This window comes from Hemicordylus capensis, chromosome 4 (assembly GCF_027244095.1).
Source record: "Hemicordylus capensis ecotype Gifberg chromosome 4, rHemCap1.1.pri, whole genome shotgun sequence".
In the NCBI taxonomy this organism is placed as follows: domain Eukaryota; kingdom Metazoa; phylum Chordata; class Lepidosauria; order Squamata; family Cordylidae; genus Hemicordylus; species Hemicordylus capensis.
In genome coordinates, this window is record NC_069660.1 from 188,873,502 (window position 1) to 188,890,874 (window position 17,373).

The 17,373-nt window shown below is 43.3% G+C and overlaps 1 protein-coding gene across 1 annotated transcript in view; it reads right to left on the reverse strand.

Moving 5' to 3' along the window:
• MYO10 (myosin X) overlaps window positions 1-17,373 on the reverse strand; it is a 262,859-nt gene that overhangs the window by 55,797 nt on the left and 189,689 nt on the right. The window lies entirely within an intron of this gene.

The following is a 17,373-nucleotide window of genomic DNA, read 5'->3' on the forward strand; positions in this document are numbered from 1 at the left end:
GTGAAACTGATATATGAGACAGACGCATTACATGCAAAGCGAGATAAGTCAAGCCTTAATTTGTTATAATTGTGATGAGCATGGCGTACAGCTCATGAAAACCCCAAATCCACAATCCCAGAAAATTAGAATATTACATGAAACCAAGAAGACAAGGATTGTAGAATAGAACAATATCGGACCTCTGAAAAGTATAAGCATGCATATGTATTCAGTACTTGGTTTGGGCCCCTTTTGCAGCAATTACTGCCTCAATGCGGCGTGGCATGGATGCTATCAGCCTGTGGCACTGACGAGGTATTATGGAAGACCAGGATGCTTCATTAGCGGCCTTCAGCTCTTCTGCATTGTTTGGTCTCGTGTCTCTCATCCTTCTCTTGGCAATGCCCCATAGATTCTCTATAGGGTCAGGTCAGGTGAGTTTGCTGGCCAATCAAGCACAGTACACTGTATACTTTTCAGAGGTCCGATATTGTTCTATTCTACAATCCTTGTCTTCTTGGTTCCATGTAATATTCTAATTTTCTGGGATTGTGGATTTGGATTTTCATGAGCTGTACGCCATGATCATCACAATTATAACAAATTAAGGCTTGACTTATCTCGCTTTGCATGTAATGCATCTGTCTCATATATCAGTTTCACCTTTTAATTTGCATTACTGAAATTAATGGACTTTTGCACGACATTCTAATTTTCCGAGTTTCACCTGTATATTCAGATTTGAAAAGTTTAACCACATGCTAGAGATCAAAATTCAATCAGCAAGCGTTCCAAAAACTTAAGCTTTGTGTATGTGTGTGTTTGTATAGAGGTTGCTGCTAACAAATGAGCAATGGATTGTGATGCCTTTCTATCCATGCAAACAGATGCTCTTCAAAGTAATGACAGGGGAAGGGGTAGAAGAGATTTAAGATTTTGTTTTAGCTTTAGTAAGGCTGACAGCCTTACCAAAACTGGCAGCAGGACTCCAAACACAGACCCCAGCTGGAAACCTTGATAGTCCCTCCTCTCCACCTGTGAAAAGTCTGTTGCCATTTCATCAAAGGTCATCCTAATTAAGGCCTACAGTCCCTGCTGGATAAGCCTCAATCTGGCCTCTCCTCTTTTTGCCACATTGTAATCGGTCAGTGGTCTTCCGCTGAAGAAAAACCACTCAGGCTTCTGGAGAGTCACAGATTCACCCATTTGAGAAAACATGCTGTGAAACACTAATTAAGAGACAGCTGTCCTCTCCCACCTAACTTCGTATCCCAGTGACCCAAAAGCAGGGGCATCATTGTTTATGGCAATGGCTAGGAGGTGTGAACCATGCATATGTAACAACGGCTGTGTCATCACTAACATAACTGTCCCTGGGAACATAAGTGATCCTCCTTGCACTGCATACAAACTCATCTCATGGTTTGTGAGATTAGTTGGCAATTACATCTCTTAGCAATGGGGAATATTTAAAACATATGGAAAAGTTTTATGAGTTGCCTTCCTGATTTCTTGCCTTCTCCTGATCCCTCCAGTTCAAGTTCCCACTTACTCTAAATGCCCCCCTCACTTCTATGTACACTTGTGTATATAAAGGTAACTATAGCTTTAAATTGATTAAATATTAACCATCACCTTGATTACCCGCCAGCCTGTAAATCAATTAAGTGTGTGTGTGACGTGTGTGTGTGTGTATGTGTGTGTATCCAAGAACCCCAATATAGATGCCTTTTTGAATCACTGAAATAAGTAATCAGCTCGTAATTCAATGTATGGAAGTTACCAATAAGAAGGGAAGATCATATTTGTTTATTCCCTTTTTCATTTTCTATCAGAAGAAGAACTAAAATGACCTTCTCAAAAAGCAAACAAATATAGCCTTAATTCTGAGCCTCATTGATCAAAATTTGCTCTTGCCAGTTTAAAATCTCATGTTAATCTTCGGTTTATAAATCTACCAATTAATGTTGGCAGCCCTATCAAACATACTTTTAAACGAAAGGAGAATTATTAACCTGAAGGTTCATCTAATTCAAAGAGAGGAAGCCTAGTTTAAAAACAAACAAACAACCAGACTGTATCTCCAAAACCCTACCACCAATTTAAAAATGTACATTGTACATTGCTTAACCATTTTTGTGCCAAAAGATTATTTTTATCTGTGTACAATGAAGAAAAAGAGTAGGAAAGCATGGCTCCCCCAGCCATTTGTGGTATATCGTTAGGATAAAGTTGCCTTTTAAATGGTTGTAGTACATATTTCTCTAAGCAGGTGACAGATATTCTCTAAAAATCCTTTTAAAGATGAGAATTAAGATGATTACAATTTTCACATGAGCTCTAAAAGCTGACTTTATAAAACAGGCTCCATGCGCCCACATTTTGTCATGGTCTTTCAGCTCAACATTGGGCTGGGGAGGGATGTGCCCAGGCAGAACATTCAAGAGGTGTGGCTTCCCCAAACACTTGAATTTTTGCTTGCATCTGAGAGCCAGCGTGGTGTAGTGGTTAGAGTCCTGGACTAGGACCGGGGAGACCCAAGTTCAAATCCCCATTCAGCCATAATACTAGCTGGGTGACTCTGGGCCAGTCACTTCTCTCTCAGCCTAGCCTACTTCACAGGGTTGTTGTGAAAGAGAAAGTATGTAGTAGACCGCTCTGGGCTCCGTGGAGGAAGAGCGGGATATAAATGTAATCATCATCATCATCATCATCATCATCATCATCATCTGGTGAATTTGCATCTGGTGAATTTCCCCCTAATATATCTCTACAAGGCACCATGTTCCCTCAAAATGCCATCAACTACTGTAAATGCCCCAGTAGAAATTACAAAGGTCCAAATTCTTCCCACAATCACTTGCTAGAGATGCATCTGTTGGATTTCTGCCTGATGCATTATTACATTAATGATTATCCACAACATCCCATCCCAACATTGTCCCCTGCAATGGATTATAGAGGCATGTTCAGCCCTGGAAAGAGTCCCATTTTACACCAGTTGCTCACACCTAAGTTAAAAGTAGTACCAGCAGTTGGAAGAATTACAAAGAGCTCCAAAACACTTAATCCTTCCAGGCACTTACTAAGAACTAATTTCAGACCTGAAAATTCATATATTAATAGCATGCCTGCAAATGAGGGCTATTCTATAGCTATAAACATTTATTTTGTCAGTTCATCTGTGGAACACAATGACACTAGATACAGAAGTAACATATCTTTGATTATGTTAAGGAAACAAGCAAACTGGGCTCACATTTCTGCTTGAATGCACAGACAGAAGAAATGCCGAGCAACAGGGGCAGCGGCAGCAGCAGCAGCTAGCTACCCCACTTAGATCTAAGTCAAATAAGATGTGTGGGGAGAAGCATGGTTCACAAGCATTTCAAATTCACCTGAAAAGCACCCTGAAATTTTGCTGTTTTAGGTGAGGGAAAGTCAGCATGTTCTAAGACCACCAGGCAACATTGCCACTCTTCTTTTTCTGCAATAGCAGGCAAGGAAATGCAAAGAAACGCAGGGTCCAAAGCCAGGAATAGCTGCAACCTGTCAATCCTTTCTCTCTTCTTGATTCCGGCTGATTGCCCACTCTGCCACCTCAGGCACAGGGACGGGGGAGCCAGGACTGCTAGAAGTTCATTTTTTTTAATAGTCAAGACCAAGTACCTCTTTAACATCCCCCCCATACTTGGATATCATGGATACTGTGCATTTATTCAGATGTCCAGCTGTGACTGGGCAAAGATGCCTTCCAAAGAGGTGATTTTCTTTAGATTAAACAGCGGGGAGAACAACTGGCCCTATTCATCCCCAGCACAGCATCCTTCCAGTGGCCGTTGCTGGTGTCTACCTTGTGATTCTTTTTAAACTGTGAGCCCTTTGGGGACAGGGGATCATCTTCTCCTTCTTCTGTGTACACTGCTTTGAGAACGTTTTTGTGTTAAAGTGGTATGGAAACCATCGTAGCAGTGACCAAATGGGTAGGAAAAGGAAAAGGAAAGAGTGTGCCGTTGAGTCAATGTTGAGCCCTAGAGATCACATTCCATGAATACAGAAAGTGGTTTATAAGTAAGTGCCTCCTCCTGCACAGTATGAGATGATGCCTTTCAGCACCTCCCTATATTGCTGGTGCCCAATAAAGGTGACTACAAGTGTATTTACTAGGCACAGTCTGGGAAGCACACCAGTGGGGATTTGAACGAACAGCCTCTTGCACTCTAGGCAAGCTGCTTCCCCACTGCACCACCACAGCTGTTAAACAGGTAGGAAGGGGTTACAAAAGAATGGTAGGAAGAGAGACTATGGACATCATCCACAAATTGCTGTGCTGTGCTTCTCCTCTTACGCTTCAGAGCCGGGGTCAGCACAAGCAGCTAAAGCCTGGTAAACGCTAGGCCTGTCTATGGTCTGGAGAATGCATGATACAGCAATCATGAAATAATACCAGGCAGTGTAATTTTGACAAATCCCAGCCAGAAACAGAGCAGCACAAGTTTGTGTCTCCTGGGCAGGAGGTGTTGTGGTTGCTCTCAGAGTGGAATACTGCTTGATGAACAGCTACTGGACTGTGCAATCCCAGGCCCTGGATATCCCTAGGGGAGGAATTTAGGCAGCAACAGTGCAGTGACCCAGAGTGCTGCTCAGTACAGCAGTGTTGGGGATCACATCTTAAGTGGACACATATTATAAAACAAGGTGTGTGTTTGCTAATAAATGACGTATACACTCATTTTGAAGAGACCGGAAGTAAACTGCTGACTTTGGATACTGGATAAGACACCTTTAATAAAGTAACTGCTGCTGCCTGGTTCTGGGGTGACGGAGAAGCTGTTTCCTATCACCAAGCATCAGACAAGGGCAGGGTACCTCTGAGTACCAGTTGCAGGGGAGTAATGGCAGGAGAGAGGGCACGCTCTCAACTTCTGTCTGTGGCTTCCAGAGGCATCTGGTGGGCCACTGTGCAAAACAGGAACCTGGACTAGATGGGCCTTGGGCCTGATCCAGCAGGGCTGTTCTTATGTTCTTAGACACTGACTGTGGTACTTCTTTTTAGAGGGTGTCTTGAGGCTAACATATTCATTAATCTAGCCTGCCCAATTTGTCATGTATGGCAGGCTTCCAAATACGTGAGAAGTCTTCTAATCTCTGTAATCCCAGACTGGCAGCAAAAACAAAGTTGATCAAGCCCCTAGTAGATTGTTATACATGGCTAGTGGTCTGTGACTGGTTTGGTGGGCCACAAGTTGTGCGGACCTAGCTTGTGACAATAAGATGTAGGACTATATCCACAGCAATGCCTCTTGCCATGGAAGACAACTCCAGCTGCCTACTGCTTTCACTCAGATCACTGGCCTGCAGTTGACTGGTATAAACTACACAATTAACAACTATCATTTAATGGAAAACATGCTTCTTCATTCCTGCAGAGATCTTCTGTGAATTCATGGAGCAAAACAAGGGTATACACACCACAACATTATTGCTATACTAAATCGGTTGCCTGGCACTTTTATTCAACAGGTAAGTGTCCCTGCCAGTTCCAATAATCTTTGGAAGGAGAAAGGGATAATTAAAAACAATTCTGAGTGTAGCCCATTGCTTATTAATGAAATTGGCTGAAATGTCAAAATGAGAAATTAGCCAGTCTTGGAACATGGCCAATATTTGATATGTGTAAATTCGAACCGGAGCAAATATTCTACTAAACTGCCTTGTGTTGCTAGGAAACCAAAGGTCAAGCAACAGTCAAAGGCCAAATTTATTCCCATCCCCTTGGTAAACTCATAGAACTCCTTTAATTTCAAAGTCTTACTCTGTGTGTTAGGACTGAAAAACCTGGTCACCCTGCCACTCACACAGCCTAATTGTGATTCAGGGCTCTTTATTCTGACCCTGATCTATCAAGGGCCATCTGCCTTCCTCGTGTATACAAGGGTAGGGATCAAATGATACTGCCACCTGCTGGTTTACATCATGCAGTTTGGCACTCTCAGAACTAAGAACTTCCTGATAAGAGAATCTTGTGACATTCATACAACAGGAGGCAAGCCCCAAGAAAGTGACTGGAAGATCTCTTGACACTGCATTGGCATTGTTCATATTAACTGGAGGCAATGTAATCTTCAGCCCACGTGAGGAACCCCATTGGCAAACATTTCTTCATTCTCTGTTAACCTAGGCATCTCCCCTCCTCCCCCATCAGCATCCTCAGTAAAAGGTTTCTTTGATGCTCTTTGTAGTCTAACAGATTGGAAGAAGCCACCAGGTCACTAGAATGTTTGTTCCACATATACATATTTGAAGTAAAACAGAACAATTCTCTTGAATCATATTTTCATAACAATTACAATTACAATACAGCCCACCCCTTATGAAAATAATTTAATCCTTGCCTTCTTTTACTTGGATATTTTACTGAATGTGGCAGCCAGGTTGGTCTCCGGGTCATCTCGGAGAGACCATGTTACTCCCGCATTGAAAGAGCTACAGTGGCTGCCGATAAGTTTCAGGGCAAAATACAAGGTGTTGGTTATAACCTATATGGGCCCTGGGTATTTAAGAGAACGTCTTCTTCATCATGAACACCACTGTCCACTGAGATCATCAGGAGAGGTCCATCTACAGTTGTCACCGGCTCACAGTGGTGGCTACTTGGGGACGGGCCTTCTCCGCTGCTGCCACAAAGCTTTCGAATGTGCTCCCTGCTGAAATAAGAACCTCCCCATCTCTGACAACTTTTAAATAGTATTTAAAGACGCATCTGTTCAACCAGGCTTTTAATTAAATATTGTTTTAAAATATTGTTTTAAAATTTTAAATTGTTGTAAGGTTTTAACTTTTTCTGTTATTTATTTTCTTTTAACTAATGTTCTAACTTTTCTGTTGTCATTTATTTTGTTTTAAGTAATATTTTAACTTTTTCCATTGTAATTTATTTTGCTTTGTTGTAAACCGCCCAGAAACATAAGTTTTGGGTGACATAAAAATTATGTTAAATAAATAAATAAAATAATATAACTTGTCAACTTTGCCATAATTGCTATATTCCACAGTTTTCTTTACTTCTGGTTGGTTCTTTCTTGTTTCTTCCAGATTTATATGTCATATTCTGAACCATTGACCCTCAATATGGCTTAAAATAGACTCCAATAATTCAACATGCTCCCCTGCATCTGCCCACCCTTACACACAACCCAGCTGCCCTGCTCTTCAGGACAATGGCAGAAGCCAGGGCATGCTTCCCTTCCATTCTGTAGACTCTGCACAATTGTCAGGAGGAGCCAGTTTTCAGCAGGGAGGGAGGAAGCAAGCAAGCTCCCTTGGCCATTGGTGGGGCCAGCCTTCTCTCACCCTTGCTGTGGTGATTCAATAAGATCCCTCTCAGTAAGGTGTGCAACCTCCCAGGGCTCTTGTTCCTTTGGCCATGTCTGAGCCTAGCTGTCGAAGACACACACACACACACACGCACACACCCCTACCTAGGCAAAGTCAGGGTTCCCATTTCAAGCTCATTTATACTGTCAGACCATTACATTGGACCATCTAGCCCAGTATTTTTTCCTCTGAGCAGAACAGGCTCTTGAAGGTCTCAAGCAGAGGTCTTTGCCAGTATCCAGGGACTGAACCCTGGACCTTAGGCATACAAAATACATGCTTTATCACTTCACTATATGCCCTCCCTTGTAACATGCAGTTCTGCCCTTCGTAATGCATATTGAAACCTGATACAGACATAACCAGTTGCCCGCAAACACGGTTTACAAACTGAAAACCAACCTCTAGAATGCACACTCCCAGCCCTTCCCTTTCCCCCTCTCAGCACGAACTCTCTTGTTCAGATAGTTTAGCATTACATCTACACTGACAGTAACCATGCTTAATGGTAACCAGGGCTAATGTTAACCAGGTTCCATCTGAACAAGGGTTAACAAACACAGTTCCAACCCTGATTTCAAATCCAGGAGAAGATGGGAATTTTGGTTAGCATTAACTATGATTAGCATCCGTATAGATGCAACACTAAACCCTGAAGGTAAACCAGGGAAGGAGCGAGGAATTCACTGGGGAAAGGGGGGGGGTCACATATTCCCGAGACTAGCATCTGATTTGCAAACCATGGTTTTCAAGGAATGAGCACTATGACTGCACCAAAACTATGAGGCTATTCACACAATGGGAGGAAATTGGGCTAGTGGAGGCTAGCCCGATTTCCTCCCATCGTAAGAACCATTGGGCTTGGCTGCGAGCCCGGTGGTTCTTAAGCGGGTCACCTGCTTAAATAGCCTGGCAGTTAAGCCCAGTTTTTCAGCTTGTGAGTTTGCTGTTGTACGGCTCCGCGCCTCGGCTACTCATGAGGAGACCCCGACCGGGAGGCTGAAAAGCAGCCTCCCAGCTCGGGGGTCTCTCCAACATGCCCTGTGCGCTTGCACAGGGCATGCTGGAGGTTCCGGAGGCCACGCAGCAGTTGTGTGGGCGGCCACCGCAGCTGCCCAGAGCAGACTGTCTGCTCGTCTGCGGGGAGAGCAGGCTAAGCCCACTCTCCCCAAAAACCCTCCCCAGGTGGCTCCCACTGATCGTGGGAACCGCCTCTATGTGTTTCTCCAAGGCCAAGCTCTGTGCAACAGAAGCAGCAAAATTTACCTTACATGTTCCTCACAAGCTGCCTCAGCAATAGCTTGGCTGGGGCATGCAGAAAACAACAGGGCTCCTGTGTTCTCCCTCCCTCCCTCCCTCAAGTGGTTAAGGGCAGAGTAGAGCTTCATTGCACCAGATTTCATGTCTCTTTGTTGCTAACCAGCACAACACAGCCAAATCAGCAGAGTACTGCTGTAATTTAGCCCATGGCAGTATTCTACAAAAGACTGTATTACGAAATACCCCTCCTGTATTCTACGAAAGACAACCACAGGGCTCTGTGGTGGCCAGGAGTCAACATTGACTCAACAGCACATTTTACCTTTACTTTTAGCAAAGGATTAACAGTGCCTAGTCCTACTGACCTTCAGTGGAATACATGCCCCTGTCTAAAGGGATCTGTGGAGCCACAGGTATGGATAAAAAACAACAAACTGCTAGGACGAGGAGCAGAACATTTAAGGGGATTATTTTAGCAGAGATTATTTATTTGATGTCCATATTGGAATAAAATTTAAGACACAGTCCAGTTAAGCACTTTTAAGACCCATTGATTTTAATGGGAAAGATTTAAGAGGTGCTTAACACTCTCCTATTGGAATGTAAAAGTGCTTCGCTTTCACTGGATTGTGCCTTTAAATAAGGGGTGCACAACTAAAATGCACCAGTGGGCCAAAACCAACCTTGACTTGGTGTGCGGGGGCCGAGGTCAATTTTTAGGCCCAAAATTTAGGGCACTGACTATTAAATAAATGTTAAATCAATTAATTAGTGAATTGAATAAATTAAGTAAACTAAATCAAATTATAATGAAATTCATCAAAATGAATGTAATTAAAATTATTTAACTGTCATTTAACAGTCCCTGGCTCATCTCTCTACCCCCTGTGAGCAGGCAGCAGGAACGGTGACAAGGCAGGGTACTGCTGCAGGTGTGGTGCCGCTTGGATCCTGCTGTCACTCGCCTTGGCTAACCAAGGGTGCCCTAAGCCATTGGGGAGATGCTATGCTGCTGTGGGAGTAGGGGCACCGTCTGCCTTCCCCACTCACTTCCTCCAGGTCCCTTGCCACTCTGTCTCTGTCAGGGCTGGGAGCTAACTGAGAATTAAGGTGTGCGTGCGCCCTGTGTATACATCACAGCCAAGGTTAGGGAGCCCGGGAGAGTGGCAGGGGAAGTGAGCAGTGCTTCTGCTCGCCACTGCTCCTGCCACCTGCCCACCCAGACCCAAGCCCCTCCGCCTTCTTCGGGCACAGGAGCAGACTGAGAATGAAGGCCCTGGTGGAGACATAGGGTGCATGCGTGCCCTCATTCTCAGTTAGCTCCTGGCCCAGGCAGAGGGTCGTGGGAGCTGTAAGGAGGTAAGCAGAGGGAGGCAAGTGGCACCCTGACTCCCATAGTGAAACAGCAGCTCCCCAATGGCTTAGTTTCTTAGGACAACAAGGTGTTTGTTTGTTTTTTAGGACAAGATTTTTTTATTGAACCAACAAACTACCAAAACATACCAAAGCACCAAGGACACCCTTTGTTGGCCAGGGCAATCAGTGGCAGGAGGTGAGTGGAATTGCACCTGCAGCAGCGCACCACCTCATCACTGTTCCTGTTGCTCACCCACAGGAGGTCTACTTCCACTGCGGGCTGCTGAAAATGTGTCCACGGGCCATATGTTTTGCAGCCATGCCTTAAATCATTGCACTTAAGGCTACAGTTACCCAGGAACAAATCCCACTAAATTTAGTGGCAATTTACTTGTAAGAAAACAAGCACAGGATCAGGCTTTAAGCATACTTGCTTCCACACTTAAAAGAAATACCAGTATATGTACTGAATAATTCTCAATAATTCTCCATCCAAGTCCTTCTAACAAAGTCACTTCTTTACAAACTGGACTGGAGTCTATCATACTGTACTTTGGGGGTCCAGAGAGGGTTTTTAAAAATAGCTTTAAAAAGCACAAATTGAATGGTTGGCACACTCTCCACGGGTTCTTTCAGCTGAATCTGGGGCAACCATTCATTTGAGAAAGTTGATACCACACAAGAGTTGGCACTTATTTGCGACTCCCTGAAAGTGGAGACATTCTTTCAACCATTTGCTTTATCTCTGTATTAGACCATTAAAAAGCTGCAAGCCTGGAGATCTGATGACAATTAAACGTACTAAAAATATAATTACTTGCTGCAAGTTTTTTTATTGTGAAATACTTAGGCCTGCGGAGTGTTAATGGCAAAGAACTTTTGATGGCTTTGTTCATCTGTTAGTATAATTACATTACTAAGCACTAATGCTCATCAGAACCATTCAGACATGCTTCAGAGTTATGGCTATATATATTTTCATGACAATCAATTTAATAGTTCTATAAAATGCACTGGAGGTATTTCACAGTACAAATTCCATTCATGGGAAGTGTTTTCAAGATTCAAAGATTTTTAAGAATAAATGCAATGTCTACATGAATAATTACAAAGGTAACTTTACTCATAACATAGGGTCAGTTCGCATATGTCCCAGGTGCATAGATTACTCATGCTGTGAGCACACACATCCTTTTCCACTGCACATAAAACCTGTAACATGAACAGGATTTTAAGTGCAGTGAACTCAACCAGCAGGGCCCCTAGCCTCACTACAGGTTACACATACGGTAAGGGAGGGTGCACATGCCCAAAGTCAGATTCCATTCCCTACTATAGAGCAACTGATGGATCCCAGCCATATAGGAACTTGTCCATACTGGCAAACCCACGATGTGGACACTGTGCCAGGAAATTGTAACTATTTTCAGCTTGAGTTGAAGTGGTCATTTTACATGCATCTTTTCCTCTTACTTTTTGCTATGCAGACCATTTTGAGAACATTTTTGTTGAAAAGTAATACATACATATTTTGAAATGATTGACACCCAGACCAACACTGTGCTGGTGCAACAGAGACTAACATCCAGGCTAAAGCTGCACCATTGTACAAGGAGGGAGTGTGATTTTCAACTCTCCTCCCTTCCCTTAGAAGCCTACTATGCTTCCTAAATAACCTTTGAGGGCATATTTTTGGAAGGCACAGTGGACTTCAGAGAAAGGACTTCATTAAAATTGCCCTTCACGCTTGCACAATGGCACAACCTTCGTCTAATTGCCAGCCTCTGTTGTACGGTGTTGGATGGGATGTCAGACAATTAAAAATATTTATTTATTTATTTATTTGATTTTTATACCGCCCTTCTGAAATAGTTCAGGGCGGTTTACAATTAAAAAAGAAACCATTAAAACCAACAACAATTAAAACAAAAATATAAATATAAACACCGATGAACAATTAAAACATCTTAAAAAACAATTAAACTATCAGAACAATTAAAACCCTGAAAACCAGGTTAGCATTAAAACAATCAAAACTAATTAAAAACCCTGAAAGGCCAGGCCAAACAGATGGGTTTTAAGGGCTCTCTTGAAGGTCAGTAAGGAATTAAAATTATGAATTTCTGCTGGGAGTGCATTCCACAGCCCTGGAGCAGCTACAGAGAAGGCCCGCCTCTGAGTCGCCACCAAACAAACCGGTGGTGACTGGAAATGGACCTCCTCAGATGACCTTAATGTGCGGTGGGGATCCTGTAGAAGAAGGTGCTCTCTAAGATATCTTGGACCCAAGCCATTCAGGACTTTAAAGGTAATAACCAGCACTTTGTATTTTGCCTGGAAACATATTGGGCAACATACCTGTACATTTAACGCTTGCCACCTTTCCCCCCTGGCAGAGTCCTGTGCCTTTAAAAGCTGCAGAAATTCAGTTCCCCATCAATGCATTTCTCTGCTTGGAAACACTGCAGCTATTTAAAAACAGCACCACGGGCAGGAATGTAACAGCCACAGCTTTTCACAGGATAGAAATGTAGTGGTGAGGGAAAGTGTGTTGCATTTCTGCCAGTCATGCAGCTTTTAAGGGCCACAGAAACTCTGACATGAAAAAGTGGCAACTGCACACATTGCACATTCACACATTGCATTTTTACATGGACACATAAAACATTTTATGGGCGTACTTGGAAATGTAATGTGTGAAGCAGTGCCAAGACATCAGGATGATAAAGGTTATTTAGCAGAACACTCACACTGTGAACTAAACAAGAAAAGACCTGGATTCACATATATTTTTAGGCAATCCATGGGTATAATAAACATTTTTAGTCTTCGAAGTCTTGCTACAGGTTTTTAAAAGTTGGTTTTCACTGCATGATAGCAGGGGAAAGTAATGACTTTTGACAGACAGCAGAGTAATCCACAGTAATTTATTAACACTCTTGGATTGCTTAACACAATACATCATTGTCAAAATTCCTATGAGATCAACAGTATTTGTCTAACTTCCCTAGTTGTTGGCAATACACTTTTGCATGCCAAAAGAAAAAAAAATTTCCCTTGCTGATAATCTACCATGAGGCAAGGAACATATTATTAGCTTCTGACCTGAAGCATGTGCTTTTGCTCAACTCTCTGTACCTACAGTGCATTTGGGGCAAAACTATCCTGAGCCTGATCTCTAGCAGATTTCATCTCTAGAGAGGTCAAGAAAGGCCAGGGGAAGTGTCCTGGACATGCCCTGTCTCTTATGCCTTTTGAGAAACTTCTTGAGCAATATTCATGACCCTTCATCATTCCCTAGGTATTGGCAGCTCTTTGTCTCAAAATGTCCCATGCCTCATGGAAACCCACAGTGGAACCATTTGTGGCTGGCTCCAACTCCTCAGGGCACAATCTGGCAGGCAGGACTCCTCCTCTTTCCTGCTAAACTGCTCATCGAGGGACACTGCCTGGGACTTCTGGGGTCTCAAGGGATCTACTGCCCACATTTTCATCCAAATGTGATAAACTGACAGAATCTAAAGCTCTGAGATGCATTGAACCAGGGATCTTCTGAGAACTCAACAGGAATTTTGCTCCCCAAGCTACTCGAAAAACACAGATGCGGCAGGTCCCAGACAGTTTCCTCAATCCCTCTGCTTCGCTCCACTTTCCCCCTGTGTGACTGATCTCTGCTCTCCTGTTCCTATATAAGCTTTCTAATGGCTGGTTTATTGTTGTGAGCCTCCCTGAGCAGTAGTGTACTGGAGGGGTGGGGTATAAATATTTTCAATCAATCAATCAATCAATCAATCAATCAATGTTACCTGGACAACCAAGCAGCAACTACAGGCCTGCACAACTTGTGGACCACTAAGATAAACACAGTCAGGAGCCATGTATTTTGACAACCCCCTTGCTTTTGCATCCTAAGCAGGCAGCCAAAGCAGGATGTTCATTGAGCCCCTGCAGGGCCACCATAACAGGCTGGGCTGTATTCAGATTGGTGGTTCACAAGTTGTAGTAACCTGACCCTATGGTGTGCAGCTCAGATTCAATATCTGATCTCAGCTTATTCGCACTTCATTCCCCAGCCTTGCCCAACTTCTCACTGATCCTCACTCTTGCCAGTCCTAAACTTACTCCTCTCTGCCTCATCCCACACATTCAGACTGCTTTCTTGGAACTGAGATTTGCTGAGCCTCCTGTCTATGCATCCACCTCTTGTCCCTTAGCCTGACTCTCTTATGTGGAAAGAACTCAACAGCCTTGTCTGCCCTACTGCCTAATCCTGCAGGGAAGAGGTTTTGGTCGCTGGGATGGTTTGCATTTTTTTTTAGTATTAGTTGTTAAATTTACTTACTGTGTTATTAATATGTGTTTAAAAATTATGTTTATACAATGTGTAAGTCTTTGAGGTTGATTGATAGTAGAAGCAATAGTAAGAGCCCTTCAGGAAGGACAAATAAACCTTGCTTAGAACTTTATATTCTAAAGCAGGAGGCAGGCAGTTAGAGTGAGAGAGAAAGGTGATAGTTAGAAATCAGTTGGATGACAGTCTGACAGTGAAGAGGGGAGTGGGTGAGCTGGAGGCTTGGATCAAGAGTGGAGTAGTGAACAGGAGGAACTTCTCTGAAGAAGTGAGGCTTAAGGAGAGGCAGAAGGTAAATCTGCTCCAGCCTATTGCCTGTTCACAAACAGACGTTAAACTATTGAGAAGGGAGGCAAGTCAGGAACAAAGGGATCAAGCTAGGCACCTAATCCCCATGTGGAGAACAGAAAAAGAAAAAGTGAGAACCTTAACTGCGTTATATCTGGGGGAAACCTGCACTGCTGTAAATTATAAGAATTCTGACATCACTCTGAGACCACTATGCTTATCTAAAACCTTGTAACCTAACCATCACACTTTTAAAAGCCTGTGTTAAAACAATAAACCTTGTTATTATAGTTTCAAAAAGGAATAATCCTAATATCCCCTGCTAACTTGGCAAAGAGGCACCTTGTAACGTGGTGATTCTCTTTGTTTAGCAGGGGGAGAGTAACTGGCCCTGTCCACCCCCAGCACAGTACCTCCAGTGACTGTTGCTGGAGTCTATCTTATGTTTCTTTTTAGATTGTGAGCCCTTTGGGGACAGGGATCCATCTTATTTATTTATTATTTGTCTGTGTAAACCGCCCTGAGCCATTTTTGGAAGGGCAGTATAGAAATCGAATAAATAAATAAAATAAATAAAAATAAATATGTAAGTATGTTTTATTTCCTCTCCCACAAGACCTGAAGAGAAACTCACACCCTACTACACAGACAAGAGTGGGGAGAAGTGAGAGTTAGTCTCAGATCCTGCCAGACCAGATCTGAGTGGTGGCAGCAAAATAGGGTGACCCCCCACAGTCAAATGAAATAGAGGATCAATGTCAGATGAGATGGCTTCAACAACAATACAAGAGCACCTTATGCTCTTGTATTGCTGTTGACCCCTCACAGTCCCCTCCAAGGTATGACATGGATTTAAGAGAAACATGTTATTTTTGTTCCTCGTTAGATTAGGCTCTAGAACGAATTCACTAAGCACTGTGCTTCGTACCTGCTGATCATGTGCTCCATCCTTAAATACATTCCTGAGCAAAGTACTAATTTCATTTGTACAATTCTACCACTTTAATGAAATTGCCATATATTTCACTTAATAAATTCATCCACTGTACATAATTAAAATTCCAACCTATCCCATTACTCTGCTCTGTAGAGAGAAGCACCGGATTTCAAGGAATCTTTCTTTTGTTCCAGTTTTACAAAGATTTGTTGCATTCTCACATCTGGTTACAAATGCCTTCTCAACAGTTTCCCATGGGAAGTCCAGACTGTTTCTAGAGAACTCCAATAAGAAATAAATATGGAGGCTCTACACACGTTCGGTGTGTAGAGCCTAATACAGTTCTACGGGGAGAGTGAGTCAAGCCCGCTCTCCCCGCAGATGATCATCAGTCTAGCCCCGGGCAGCCAGCTCAGCCGCCCACATGACTACTGGCTCCGTGACGGAGCCGGTAGGGGGAACGGAGACTGGGGGGGCCACTTGGCCCCCGGAAGTCCCAGGATGCCCCGCACGAATACGTGGAGCATTCTGGGTAGACCCCCCTGAGGCCGGGAGGCTTACTGTTGCCTCCCGGTTGAGGGTCTACCTGCAAGTCACTGTGGCACAGAGCCGTGCCTTGGCAACTGATAATCAATTAAACAGTGTTAGCAGAGTGCTCACTCTGCTAACCTCATTTAAGGGGGGGACAATTAAGTGGGCTAACCGCCAGGAGCCACATGTGGTTCACACGTGCAGGAGAAACCGGGCTGGTCTCCCTTAGCCTGGTTTCCTCCGCCCGTGTGAATAGCCTCATGGTCTCTGTAACAAAACTCTTTACCACACCAATGGTTTACCTTATTTTCTCCTTTGTGATGTTTAGATAGGATTTGGGTTCTTACATCTTAACTCTGAACTAAATGCCACCAAAGCAGAATTATCTATGATTAGGATACTTTTAAGCCCCACTTTATGTATTTATAAGGTTACAATTACTATTACAGTACTAAGGTTCCAAAACAGTACTATTCCGCTCCCATACAAATGAATGCGGAGGATGCACAGCATGCTGCCGGACTGAACCTGAAGCACCTTTAAAAAGGAAGCCAAAACCTTCATCTTTCATAAGGTCAAGCTCAAGTCAACCCTGTTATTTCTTTCTTTCTTCATCTTTTTAACAGTAAACTGCTCCATCTGCCAGTGGGCACATGATTCCAGACTCAACAAATGTGCACCATCAGGTTTTGTCAGAGGGATTGCACAATTCATTCTAGCTTGTGGGAGCTTGCATAAAAGAGGCGTATTCAGAAGATAACCTCTTTCAACTTTTGTGCTTTTTATCTCACCCCCCCCCCCACAACAGTATACTGCAAGCAAAGCAATACAACCTTTTTTTTAAAAAAAGACGCACAATTGCCTGACAAACAATGGAAATAATTTTCCACTCTCCCCACTTCCCCTCCTCCAAACCCCTTTCCAAACTGTGTATAGAGGAACAAATGCTTCAGTGAAGCAGGCACAATACAGAGGGTTTCCTCTAGAAAACCCAGGTAGTGATGCATTACAGCCTTGTGTGACCTTTTAGTGCAACAGGGAGGTTTGCTTGCTTGCTCTCCATTTCTACCAGTCAGCCGCATAAGACACAGGGGGAACATTCTCACACAAAAAACAACTTGCTTAAAAGCACAAGCCCCTTTATAGTCACAGACTTATCTCTCTTGGTAATCAACTGCCTTTCTCTGGAAGAAAACACATTGCTAGAAACCTTTCCCAATGCAAACTTGGTCAATGGCTTCCCTTCCCTTCCCTTCCTATAAATTCACTGAGCCTTCTGTACAAAAGCCAA